The sequence below is a fragment of the Poecilia reticulata genome, linkage group LG11 (genome assembly GCF_000633615.1).
Source record: "Poecilia reticulata strain Guanapo linkage group LG11, Guppy_female_1.0+MT, whole genome shotgun sequence".
Taxonomy (NCBI): Eukaryota; Metazoa; Chordata; class Actinopteri; order Cyprinodontiformes; family Poeciliidae; genus Poecilia; species Poecilia reticulata.
In genome coordinates, this window is record NC_024341.1 from 19,197,276 (window position 1) to 19,211,552 (window position 14,277).

The window sequence follows — 14,277 nt, forward strand, 5'->3', positions numbered from 1 at the left end:
AGCAGAAAACTGTCGGCTCACTAGCCAAGGAGATGGTATGGCTAATTATCCAGCTAATATTTAGCAGTTATACTCGAGTTACTCAGTGAAGCAGAGGATGGAGCAACTGTATGTAAAAACTTACATTGGCAGGTTTTTATTTGGGTTTTTGTTTTGAAATCCAAACAAAACAAATGAAAAACATAACATCATATCTTAAATGTTCAATATTTAATATTCCTTGCAACAGTTGAAATGGTTGCTTTACAACGTATTGCAAAGTTTTGCCTTTACTTTTTGTGTAAATGGATGAAATGTTGGATAGTTGGCCATTTCATAAGCGTGCATGTAGTAGATTAGCACTTACTCATAACCAACCAGAGGTAATGCTTTTCCTGTTCCGTTTTACTGAATTTTAAAATAACCTCAGATTAACTGAGCACAATCAATGTTTACAAGAATATAGACGCTCATGTGATCTCAAATAATCAAGTGAAGCACTTCCTGTTTGAGTGACAGATTAGAGGAAAACTGAGCTTTTTTTTTTTTTTTGTTTTTTTGGGGTTTTGTCTTTCTGTGGTCACGCCGTCTGTCTTGCTCTGTTTTCATGTTCTGCCTGTCTGCGCTCGCACACAGACATCTATCCTCACTTTCTTCCTTCCCTTTCTTGTTGTCCTGTTTTTGTTCTCGTTCCGCTTCCCTGCCTCGAGGTCCCCCGCTCCCCTCCGCTCCCCTCCGCTCCCCCTCCCTTCATTCTTCACCCCGCTCCCGCCGTGAGTCACCCAGGTCTCCGGTAAAATTGCGCCTCTCAGATGAAGATGGATGGAATTTGCTCGGCGCGCGCGGCTTCGACACATGTCCTGCAGCTTTCTGTGATTTCATTTGTCTGACCTTTAGGCGTGGAGCTACAGATCCATCAGGCCGCTTGCTGGGGCTTTAAAGAATGAAGCGGCGATGGCGTTCATCCTCCACCGCAAATGAGAACCTGCTCTGACACTTTGGTGCCGAATCCTTAATGGAAATAGTTTTTTTTTTTTTTTTTTTTTTTTTCCCAGGGAGTGGAAAGATTTGATTAACTGACCTTTTGATTTATACGGCTGCATTTTTCTCATTTCCCTCCTATTTGTTCCTACAAGGTCACAGCAAAGTTTGACATCCATAAACTTTTCCCCCTGAATTTCCTAAAGGAATCAGCTTTTCACATTAAAGGCAGAATAGTTTCCTTTGTGGGGATTTTTTTTTGCTTTGTCAGCAGCTGCTCCTTCCCTCAGATCAAAAAGCCCGACCACAGCAATCATGTTAATTTATCAGCTTCTACCTTTTGTGCATGCAAAATGAACACACCCTGTCCAAAATAAGAAAACGAATATCACTTGGCATTCATGTCTGAGCATCTGCAGAGATGTTTTGAAGTGTTTCTTGCTGCTGAAAAAAAAGAAGATATAAATGCCAGAGATAAAGATGTGGAGGAAACGTTCTGGAAAAAAAATAGAAATGGAATGCGAGTTATTTYGTGTGCAAGCACTGCTGTTCTTCGTCAGAGATGCTGCCACCTGTATTCAGCTCGATGCGTTTTCTTGGCTCAATTTTCAGTGTTTAGGAATGCCAGAGGCTCAAAAAACCTTATTCAAAGCATAAAACCTATTTGGCTGACCTTTTTCTGTGTGCGTTGGCTGACCTCCAAGCTGCCAGGATCTAAACGCAGCCAAACATGCGGAGGATTGCAGCAGATCTTTTCACACTCGCAGTGTGCATTTCATTGAACRTGTTCGCTTCTGGCCCTTTCACTTGTCCGCTCATGCTGCTCTTTTTACCCTGCAGCTCTGCTATTACCCCTTTTCAATCATACCGTACAATTGGACACAAAACATTATTCTGATCTGCTTTCTCTTGTTTTACCTGAGTTTGGGATACTTTTCATGTCAGGAGTGCAAAGCTGATGAAAGAGCATCTATTTCTTTATCCCTCTCTTTACTGAATTCAAGTAGTAGCCTGTTTTTTTTCCCCCCTTTTACGGGTCTGACGGTGGTTTCACTGCATCTWAATCCCATTTGGCTCTGAAACGATCATTTGAGGTCCAAAGTGAGTCTGTGGAAACCTTTCCTCACAAGCTCTGAAACTCCACACAGTCACACACACACATCGTGAGAACAATAGTGGGATTAACCCATTTATTACAATCTGCTGTGTGTGCTTACAAGGCGATTTACCTTCTTTTACTACAGGAAACAAAACGCATTTGTTCAAAATCAATTGAGTATTCTCCAGCAACCTTATAGTCTGTTTGATGGGAACACAGTTTTAGCTGCTCACAGGTGTTCAACAAGCCCTTTAAGTTTTTAGAAATGTTTATTTTTAAATCTCTAGTACAGTGTTTCTCCACCCTGGTCCTCACTGCCCCCCTGCTCTGCATGTTTTAGATGTGCCTCTTTTCCAGAACAGCTAATTCAAATGATTGCATGACCATCAAGTACTGCAGAAAACCGTTAATCACCCAGAGATACAATTYAGGTGTGTGGCAGAAGGGAAGCACCTAAAACATGCAGGGCAGGGGGATGGGGGGGCTGAGGACCAGGGTTGAGAAACACTGCTCTAGTATGCGAGTACCGTATTTTTCAGACTATAAGCCGCTACCTTTTCCCCCACACTTTGAACCATGCAGCTTATAGCCCAGTGCAGCTTTTTTGTGTATTTYTCTTCAACCACCAGGGGGYGCTTTAGCAGGAAGTGAATCATTGGAAGTCAAATTTGGAAAGCRAAGAAGAAAGTGCTAATTTTCATTTAGAACAAGCACATGCTRGCAGCAGGCACCACAGAGAAATGTTTTCAAACTCAAACCYCCTYATCGTGGAAACGACGCGAAGATAGAAGTTCATATTCAGCTTTAAGTTGAAGGCCGTCGATCCGGCAGTAAATGGAGCCGCTCGCTGCACGTTAACTCTGCGTGAACGGATTCATGGTTTGACGTTGGAGATACCAGCGGCTTATAGTCCGGTGGGGCTTATTTATTTACGTCTCCTGTTGTTTGTTTTGTTTTAAACTGTGGGTGCGGCTTATAGTGAGGTGTATATGATTAACCTTTTAAGCTTCCTTTCCTTCCTGAAGGGGAGAAAATTATAATTAAGCTAAAACAAATCAAGTTTTGTGTATTTGTTCACATCTTTCGTCTGTAAAGATRTTTTTAAAACTGGACATTGTCATTTTTTGAAGCATCTAAGAATTTTTTCTGTATCTTTGTGGTTTTTTATTTGAGTTTAAGTTGTGTGTGGATCTTTCTGTTCAGCGAGACGCCCCCCCCCCTTCAACCCAAAATACTATACAAGCAATGTAGCAAAAAATGGCGAGTCAACAAACTGCATCTGGATGCGGTGAAGATGATTTGCTTACATTCAGAGCATCAGAATTGGACAGACTGGATGTAAGTGACTTTGGGGCATAATTGTTGGCACCAGATTGGCTGATCTGAGTGATTCAGAAACTCCTGATCTGCTGGGTTTTTCTGGCGAAGTCTCTCCAGGTTTACAGAAGCTGCTCCAAAAACCAGAAAATATTTGGGAAGCAGCAATGGCACGGATTGTTGATTTCAGAGGAGACCAGACTGGTTCAAAGTGATAAAAAGGCTTAAACGACCAGTTGTTACAACCAGGATATGAAGGAATATGATGATTGTTGTATTCCAATGGCCTCCACAGTCATCAGATTATATATTAATAGAGCATCCCTTGGAGATTCACATGACTGTTGTTCAAGCAACAAATGTGCATCAACTGCATTTTGTCATCATGTYGATTTGGAGCAAAATCTGAGTAATGCTTTCAACACCTCGTTTAACCTAAGGGACGTCCAGGTCCAGTCCTAGACAGTCGCTGCGCTCTGCAGAAGCCTGATGAGCATTTATTGGATTCAGAGGTTTTGGAGAAAGAAACGTTGCAGGATGGTTGCTCTCCAAAACTGGACTTGGGCACCTGTGATCTATGGTGCAGAAAATACGACGGTTCTGACGGCCGAGGTGAACCCAGCATGGTGCCAGCCAGATWAACCTGATGAAGTGGATGAGTTTGCTTAATTGGGGTGAATCATAAATGGCAYGAATTGAATATTCAAGAAAGGATGTGATTTTCTTTTTTTCTCTTCATAAAGTGTGGTTTTTCGTCACATTTTGACGCGTGTAAAAAGCATTTTTAGAGACGCCAAGATGTGCGCAAAGCTGAGAAATGTGTGACCACAAATTCAGTAATGATAACGGATCTGGAACTAGTTGCCATGATCTATACCAACTTCCTACTATCACATGCATTAACAAAAACCTTTGACCACTTCTTGTTCTTTTTTCATTTTGCTGCATGATATTTGAACTGCTACTCTTTGTGATTTCAAATTAAATTCCTATTAATAGGGGGAAGCACTAGGAAATGGGATTTGCTGTCAAGTGAGATGACTTGCMTTAAACCTGGCAAAACCCTGATCATTTATGGCAGCCTGAGACAGTTACATTACCCTTCCTTAATAAATTTCTATAAAAAAAATCGGGTGCAGAAGTGGAGTCTTTCCGAGTTGAAATTTAATAACTCTTTAATCAAATATTTGACTAAATGATGGTTTCTCTGCTGAAGCACTCATGATAATTCTTACATTAGTCAACCGTGTGCATCATTAAATATATGCCAAAGTTGAGGGGTCAGATGTAAAGTTGCAGCTTTTTTTTTTGCCGCGTTGTGCGCGGCACATTAACCCTGTGAGGTTGAGACGCCGGTGTAGTAAATCTGCATGAGGTGACAGATCTGACAGTTTTCCTGCAGACACAGGCAGCAGATTTACACTTATTAACCCACGCAGGCTGCAGAGTGTGTGAGCGTGAAGCGGGACCGGGTGTAACCATGCCTGGATCCCTGCAGCTTTTCATGCTTGGGATTAGATTCAGTCGGCTTGTGGAGTTTGGAATGAATTTTGCTTAACTGGCAACAGAAAGCCGCCATGCTGTTAGAGCTACAACAGCGTTTCATGGTATGTGTTGACGGCACMCAGAGGGAAGGGGGGCATCTTTCAACCTACAGGCAACTATCCAGTTAATACTTCAAGTATTATAGCAGTGAATTCAGTTTTCTGATATGCTTGTGACCTGTATGTTTAACATACAGATGCCTTCGCGTGTTTTACAGTAAATATGAGAGTTGGTGCAGGACGATTTTCATACTTGATTCTAAAACAAAAAAGAACCGACAAGATTGACAATTGTGCCATTTGCGTTTAAATATCAATATAGAGAAACGACTTGCATTCAGACGAACTTTTCTTCAAAGAACTTGCTGCTTTATGTTCATTATTTGAAACAATTAAAATGTAAATATATCTGAGGAAGTCGGGCCCAAGAGATATTCAGTGTTCTTATTTCTACGCCATGAGCCAAAACTCATTTACTGTGGCTTTAATGTGCTCTCCAGCCTTTTCTCTAGCATCTCATTAAAAGGACATTAAACCGTAGGAGCGCTGTGACTGAAAGGTTTTTGAAGTTTTAAAAGCGYAACATTTTTAAAACCTCAAGATACCATTTAGAAACCAGAAATTGGACCAATAAAACAAAGCCTGAATGTGTTAAGTGTTTCTCTTACCATTATACTAGTGGGGCTTCTGGCACCAAATCACAACAGACATCATTTAAGTGCATCTTTCGTAGATCTTTCATTAAAATATGCACGTCAGAGTTCCGTCCTCAGAAAGCAGGGGGGGGTGGAAATGCGTTGAGTAACCAGAAAATCAAAGATTATCCTGCATTTGTTTTTCATTTATAGAGCTTACAGAAAGTTGCCAATACCTTTAACATTTTCTGTAGCCGGTTGAATGTCTCTTTGTACAKTAAAGAGCCACACCCTTCCATTTATCGCCTCCATGTCATAAAAATATCAGCTTCCCTTAAGGATTTGTGCCCCAACAATAATAATATTCATAAAATGTTATTACTTGCTTTATTTTGTGATGAAGGAAGTGACAAAGTTTTGTCGACATGACTCCTCCAGTAAAACAGCTCAACATGGTTTCATTGTCCAGGTTTAGATTTAGAAACTTGAATTCAACTATATTTGGTTTTCATATTCAACTGATGAAAAGATAAAATGTTCTACGGACATGAACTTGTCTTGACTTGAAAATTATTAGTTTTCTACATGTCCAATTACATGATGCAGCCTGGCTCAGCTGGAGATCAAACTACATAACATATAGAAAATAAATGCCAGAATGTAATTTACATAAATCGGCATCTCTTGCTGAAAAACAAGGCAGATGTGCATTAGTTTGGCGAGGGTATGGCTGCCTTATTGGACTTTTTAGTTTAATTAGATTAATTCACATCCAAAGGACAAAACTCCCTGATTGCTGCACCTACATCTATGTTAAACACAAATTAAATGTTAGATTGTGCATCTTCCATCCAGCAATTTAAAGTGACAAAGACTAAAACTTGTCATAAACATTTCATGGAGTTAGAAACAGGTGTAGCTCTTTGATTAAGCTGTGTTGTAATTACAGCTGGGAAAATTTCTCTAAAGAGTCCAAATAAGTCTTAGAAGATCCTCTAGAGCCTGGTGACGCTCKGGCAAAATGACGATAAAGTCCCTGAAAAGCCGAGGAATAAAAACTTTCTCCACTGTACCCAAGGCTTATGCTGTCCCTCTCGAGACGGAGAGTCTATGACTGTCTGAATATGTATGTTTGTTTAATTTTAACATGTATGTTTAGTCAGGAAGCTCATGTGTGCTCATGAATATAAATCCATGTGCTCACTTTTTCTAGACAAAGTAGAAGTTAAAATTTCCAAAAGATGCATGAAATTCAGGGTACAGTGGATATTTTTAATGAACTGCTATATGCGCTCAAAACTTCTGGTTGTTTTCGATTATTTCTTGACAGATTTTTGTCATTTTCAGGAAACAACAAGCTTCATAATTCATTGGTGTCTGAGAAACATTTTAATTAAAATGTGCAAATGTCTGGCTTGTAATTAGATCTTTGATTACATGGTGATGTAAAGTTGAATTGGAACTTGCTGCCTATTCATGTCACTAATTGTTGAAGTTCTGCAGTTTCCTTTCTGTTTTACTTGTTGGACATTGTCATTGAAGTAAATGATTACATGCTGTAATTGCAATTACCGCCTTCTGCTTTCTCTGTAATTTGCTGGACATTTTGAAATTGTCTTTGCTTGGAGCTTAATTTGAAACTGGCAGGGTTTGTTTCCCAGTAAAGCAGACCATCTTTTTTCCTTCGACAGAGTCTCATCCTGAACAAACACGACGGTCAAGGAGCATTCTGCACTGTGAGCCAGCAATCAAATCACAATCAAATGCGATTCAGCCGCCATGTTTGCATGAAGAGAAATTTGACTGAGAGCTGCCAGTGGGTTTGCCTCACCCCATCTGTTTCCTATCCGATTCTTCTGCCGTTTTATTCTCCCGCCGTCTCTAAATAAGTTCCTCCCCTGCTGCTCTGCTCCCGTGCTCGCAGTCTAAACTTCTGCCTCGTCGCTGAAGCTGTTTACACCTTTTTGTTTTCACCTGCTGGCCATTGTCAACCTCAGCGCAACCCGTCTCCTTTCTTTCCACAAGGTGTCTGCGCTCTGTCATCACACAGCCTGCAGGTGTAAACGCTGCATCTTACCTGATGGGATTCTGACCTTTCAGCTGAGAAGGCAGATGGACAGAGACCCAGTCACCTGTCTGAACCTTGATGCGATGATACTCTCTTGGTTTGCATATTTAATTATGAACACTCCTCCGATCTTTATTCTGCTCTGATGCAAAGCTCCTAATTGTTTCATGAGCCACTGGCTGCCAGAGAGCCAGTTTGACTTCTTAATTACTGTAAAGGGATAACTGCTCTCAATGCAATGACACACGTTTCAATAGTGGGAATCACATTTTATCCATCTACTTCACAAATGCATAAAATGTATTTATTACATTAACCTCAAGTCTTGGCACTCGTGTAAAAAGTCTTAAAATCAGAGTAATATTACTGCAGTTTGTGTCTCTTAAAAACAAAGTGTCGCCTTGAGAAACACTTTTAAAAATTCTTACACTCTTAATTGTAATTGTAAGTTTTTGTAATTAACTTAATTTTTGAGCTGATGAAAAAGTATCTAGAACATTTAAATTATTTATTCATCCATCAATCTTATCTAAAGCGACTGAAATTCTGACAAACATGAACGGACCAAGAGCTAACTTCATTTACTGATCATTGTAGCAATAAAAATGACACGTCGAGGTAACCAAACCACCACGACAATTTATGCACATATTTATCTGCAAACTAATTAAGAACCAAACAAATACTGCCGATTTATCATTTTTCCACAGTTAGCCATAATTATCAATCAACAAGCCAATAACCTGCCACAGTTATACCATATGCAATTATTACCCACCAATCAACTGAAGTTGTTGCCATCAATTAACCAGCCACAAATATTACCTACCTCCTAAACAACCAATTATTAACCATTTATTACCAACTGAAGAGCCACAATTACCAATTTGACCATTAACCGATGATCAAACCAAATACAAAATACCTCCCTGCCTTCCTATTACCCAATCAATCAACCAACTACAGTAATGGTAATACTAATTTTATCAAATGTTTTTAAATAAATGAGACTGTGTAAATCTATTCTGAGCCAACTTTGTGTACAAAACACAAAATTCTGGTTTCTGTTCTGAAATTCCCTGTATTCTCTCCTCACTTTATTTTTAAAATTTGATTTTCTTATTTTATTTTCCATGGGGAATTATTTAACATTCTTCATCTTTCAATCCTGCCCTTGTTGTTTCCGGTGGCAGATAATCTGTGATTTCTTCAGCCTTACAGTCTCGATTTGAAATGTCTTTTCAGAGTGGCTGAGGGCTCCGACCAACTGGAGACTCGGCAGGAAACTGTTTGTTTTTGGGTATGTGTGATGTCTGTCAAAGAAGAAAGGGAAAGAAAAAATAAATGGAGACGAATTGATTTGGTCTCAACTCGGCTGTTTTTGTGAATTTCATTATGGAAACACAAAACGTGTTGCTGAGAGGCGTTAATGAACCGACCTTGAGCGCACGTGTCATAGATGCACAGCAGGGGCTGCTGGGTAATGGCGTGTGGAGGTTCAACGTGTCGGCTATGATTTAAATGAAAAGTTTACTACAATTCTGTTGCACACAGGTAGTTTAAGGAGTAACGATGCATGAAAAATACCCTGCTGTATCCTCCCTTGTGTGGGTTTTGTTTTATTTGCTGGCACTTGATGCAAATTAAAAACTGAATCATAAATCAGCTGGTATGAGGAGAGAAAACCTTTACAGAGGTGGAAGCTGTATGTCTGGCTATAGAATCCTGAAAAAGTCAGATAATGAGCACTAAGAGTCTCCCAGATGTTACAATCTCTTCTGGTTTCCTCCATCAGAACATTTTATGATTCAGGCTGTTGCTGTGAACAAGTAATTTCTTTTTTTTTTTTTTTTTTTTTTACCTTTTTTTCACCACTCTTGCATGTTTAAGTGTAATTTATTGTTTTTGATACCAGATCATCACACTGCCACTACTGTGTTTTAAACATGGCCGAATCCCTTGAAAAAAAACGTCCGCTTGTTTTGCTCCAATCAACAAAAWGTGAGGAAGCTGTTGAATCATTATCACTGATCTTAGCTGTATTATTTTTGCAAGGCAGGTTGATTTCAATAACTTATTTTTCTTAAAATCTGTAACTAAAAGGAGGCATGTATCATTTTGTCACAGTTTTGTTTTTTATGTATAAATAGGATTTGGTGGATGGTGAAAACTTCTTTGCCTCTTGGTAACTCTGACTGCAATGMGATTTCATGCTCACTATAAATTCATTGTTGCCTCACAAGGCAGATAATTAGAGCTGAGATTCAAAGTGAGATGGCAACAAACACAGTGACATATTATGCAAGTTGTGTGAAATTCATAAGATAAAATAATTATGAAGTGAGGCACACTTATTTATTCTGATATCTGAGCATCAGTTGCTGCAAATTGAGCTGTTCTGTTTGTTTTTACAGAGTCAAGTGATTTTTTTAAAAGATATTTTTCATTTGCAATCCATCAGGGTAAACTAGCTTACTCCCTCAGCAGCCCATTCGGTTTTATTTTACTACATTTAGTTGCKGTAAGTTCCACTTTAATATGTTGTTGCTCTGGAAGTTCAGCTGCCGCCAGCAGACTCTGAGCACCTCCAATTTGTAACCGAGCTGGAGGCCTGATTCCTGAGCACCAGCAGTATTTTACTTCTCACTCAGGTGGTTAAATATTTTCGCTCAGTTCAAAGAGCTGCTTTTGGTGCATAAAGTCTGTATCTAGAATACATAAAAACCATGAAGCAGTCATCTGTCTGTTTCACAGTAAGCATACTGAGGCAAAGGGATTTCTAGCACTGAGCAAAAAAAAAAAAAAAACAACTTTTAAAATACAACTGGAGTCACTTTTGACTTGAGGTTTGAATGTCTGACTTTTGTGTTGAATGAATTCAGATTTCAAATGATAATTTCAAGGTAAAGATGTTTAAGGTGGCAAAATGAATCKGATTTTAATTTGCATTACGTTTGTCAATCTGCATGGGTGAAGGATAAAACATTTTAGCAGCGTCTATCGAACAGGATGCATTATTTAAATGTTCCCTCTAAAAGAAAATATTGTAGCATGTGTGAAAAGGTGAACAAGATGTAGATTATATATGGGAAAACATGGATCTATTGACTTTGATGCTCATTAGTTATTTCTGCAAACCCGTTGCATTCTCTCTGAGGCTGGTTGGTTTTTGCAGTGAAATGCAAAAGCAGACTTGAACCATTTATGAAAGAGTGAGTTTTTCACGCACCCTCAATTATTCACACACCACCTYGATCAATGCCACCTTTGAGAATCAAGACCAGATATGCCTSTAGGTAAATTAGGGTAAAGATTGAAACGTTTGTCACTTTTTTAAACRGCATGATGTAGGTTTGGATTTTTTCTCCTTTTAATGAAAAACTCCATCCAGTTAAAAACTGGATTTTGTGTTAACTTGTTTCCTTTGACTTGTATCTAAATTAGTTTCATGTTCTGAAGTGACAAACATGCAAAAAATATGTTTAAAGTGTCACTTCTACTCAAATTAGTCACCTTATATTTATGTAATYATAATAAAAACCTTGATTGTTTAGAAAGTCAAAAATGAGGAACTAGAAATAAAAATGTCTCAGTTCAGTCAGAATAACTTCGAAGGAGAAAATGTGGTGTTGCACATTTTAGTTGAGATGAATTAATCTGTAATTTTAAAATGACTGATAGCTTTTTATTAACTCTGTATAATTTGGGTATTTTACTTTGTTCAAATTTGATTAATTTTGGTATTTTCTCCCATCTCGAGCTGTTAAATTATTGACTACTGGCAAAACTTTCCTCTAACATAGAAAACTACTCTAGTGTGCTTGAGATTAGATGAATTGGTGCTGAATTGAGCTGCAAACTAAAAACTGTATATGTGCTTGTACTTTGTGCAAACATGGTGCTTCTGTGAACTTGACTAGTAATTCAARTTGTTTTTAGACCTACCAACATTAAACCTGCCTCTATGCAGTGAGGGCATTCTGCTCGTCACTCATCGAATGTGGAAATGTTCATACAGGGAAGCAGACAAATGATCCTAGAAAGAAGCGCACCTCCCAGTTCTTGTGACGATGCGATCTGCCGCTGACACGTTTTAGTTGGTGTTAAAGGATTTAACTTTCTTCTTTTTGTCTTTCCTATGGTTTGTTTTGTTTGCATTTCATTTTAATTAATGTAAAGCACTTTTAATTGCCTTGTTGCTGAAAATGCCCTAAATAAAATTACCTTACCTAAGTGGCGCCTGATATTTGCTCCAACCGTGAGCATGATCAGCCCAGCGTCTCCGTATTCTGATATCCGTGTCCCAGTTCTCAGGAACCAATCCTACTGTGCATCGGGGTGAAAGTAAAATAACACTGATTTCACTCCTGGCACCGTCTCTTCTTCTTCTCTGCAGATTTATAAACTCACAGGGACAATCGGGACGGAAACGGCCTTCCCTTGGCTGTRGTAGCGTCTCKCTCCGTCACTGGTTCTGCTCCGACGCTGCCTGTGCTTAACACTCCCATGTTTAAGGTAAGGAGATTGTTGCTATTGTTCCTATTGTGTGTTTCTTTGTATTAGAGGGCTGAAGTTTGTGAATCTTACTCCTGATTTAATCTGTAACTCCTGCTGTATCAGAATTTTTATCTTAAACATGTTTGTGTTAGTATAAAATACTGCTTCATTGTATGAAATCTCTGTATATAAATGAACTGAATTTTTATAGCCCCATTCCAGTCATGTTGACCATCCAGACACATTCATCCATTCACAATCACAAATGAGCACATTTATACACAGATAACAGATTTTCTTGTGCAGTGGCTCATCGTGTGACGAGAGGAAGCTGGAACCAAACCTGACGTGCATATTGTGCTCACGATTTATTCACATAAGTTTTTTAGCTGTGATGTTCACTGAGGTAATGTGCTCTAGATGGTTTACAAAGTTACTGTTTGCTCTTATAGTTCTGTTTGGCTTATAGAGTTTGATGCATGCATCTTCATTCAAGCATGACTTTCACCCTAAAGTCAACTGGAGAAAACRTGAAACAAGAGATATCTGAATAGATTCTGGCTGTTTGCTTTCTTTGTTCCGGTTGTTTTTGCTGAATCTCAGTTCATGCATGGGGAATGCATTGTTTCTTTATTCAAACTGGACAGAACGGTGAACCTCACAAGGTTAGTTATAACATCTTTCTCTGTGTAATTCTTTTGTGTGTAGATCATTCTTTAGAATCAATAGTTTTCCTGAACTCAGTCCAAGAAAAGCAATTTGCTCTAAGAAAGGCACGTGTTGCATCTTAGTGGAAGGTTCACACAGCTGCCTGCTATGAATCCTGCTCTGTGTGAATGTGAATATAATCTACAGGATCTCTCTCTCTGTGTGTGTGTGTGTGGTGTGTGTGTGGAGTTGGACTAGTCCCAGATTACTTTGAATCGTTGCAGAKATCTCGTGGGAAAAGTGAAGGTTAAAGACCTGCTTGAACTTGTAAAACGCATGCAGCACAGTTCAGTTCATTTCTGGATGAGAGGTGAAGACTGTATCCAGTGGTTTTGATAAAAATAGTGTTTTCAGATGGGAGTTGGTTCAGCTTCTGCATTTTATAAGTGAAGTGAGTTTCGTTTAGGGGCTTAGTGTCGCTAATTAACATCAAGGGAATCTGGACGAGTCGTTTAGGTTTGTTGCATAAAAAAAAAGTTTGTAGAAATGTGGGGCATGAGAAAAAATGTTTCTGCACAGTTGTTTAGAGGTGATGACCTTTGTACAAAGAACAGCAAGGTATTATCTGTCACTGAAATACTAGTTTTGTTAGTTCCCGCTGTTAATTTCTTCATGTCATTATGTCTGGATCATTGCATTTTTCAGCAAAATTATTTCCACTCTGTTAAGATATTCAGTTCACTTTTTTGCAGCTGATGTGTTGGGAATGTTTCTCACACAGCCTGGAAAGATGATGAACAGGTTTTCATGTGATAAATCACCAGGTACCTCTGCTTCACATATTTCCCTCTAAATACATTTAACAGAACATTTATTAGGATGAAAGCTGTTGGAGCTGCTGCTAAAACACGTCTGAAGGATTGGGGAATATTTTGATTGCTATCATATTTTAGAAATGTATATTTTCAGAATTGAGACATTATGGAAAATGTTTAGATTGGAGAGATCTTGATGGGAAACCATCAACATAATTGTTTGACGTTTGAGAAAGGAACACTTTGTATATGCATTTCTGATTTTGTGTGAATGCTTTAAGCAGGTAAAGATGATGTTTCTGGATATGTAACTGGTTAGAAACCACTCTTCAGGCTACATTAGTACCAGACATGTACCGATCAGGTTTTTTCCTGCCAATACAGATACCGATCACCCATGAGGGCCGATCACCGATGCAGATCACATAATTATTTTTATTATTTTTATCATAAACACTACCGGTTACATTATGTGGAAAAAGGAACCATGACTTCACCTAGACAACAACTTTTTAATTACTTTTTCCTAGAAAAAATCAAAACGGGTATTGTGCAAATTGTACTGCTATTGGTAAAACCATCTTTAACAGACTGAAAACATATAAAGGCTCTGAAGAGGCTAAATAATGCAAAAAGTTAAAATAAAACCTCTCAACATTGCCAAAAAAATTCAAGTATAAAACTTAACATTCAA

At 38.7% G+C, this 14,277-nt stretch overlaps 1 protein-coding gene across 5 annotated transcripts in view; it reads left to right on the forward strand.

Annotated features, from left to right (window-relative positions):
- LOC103472534 (semaphorin-6D-like) overlaps window positions 1-14,277 on the forward strand; it is a 183,477-nt gene that overhangs the window by 22,525 nt on the left and 146,675 nt on the right. For all 5 annotated transcript variants that reach the window (XM_008422238.2, XM_008422237.2, XM_008422234.2 and 2 more), the window contains exon 2: window positions 12,020-12,138. The gene's annotated coding sequence lies outside the window, so the exon portion shown is untranslated. The remainder of the gene's footprint in view (window positions 1-12,019; window positions 12,139-14,277) is intronic.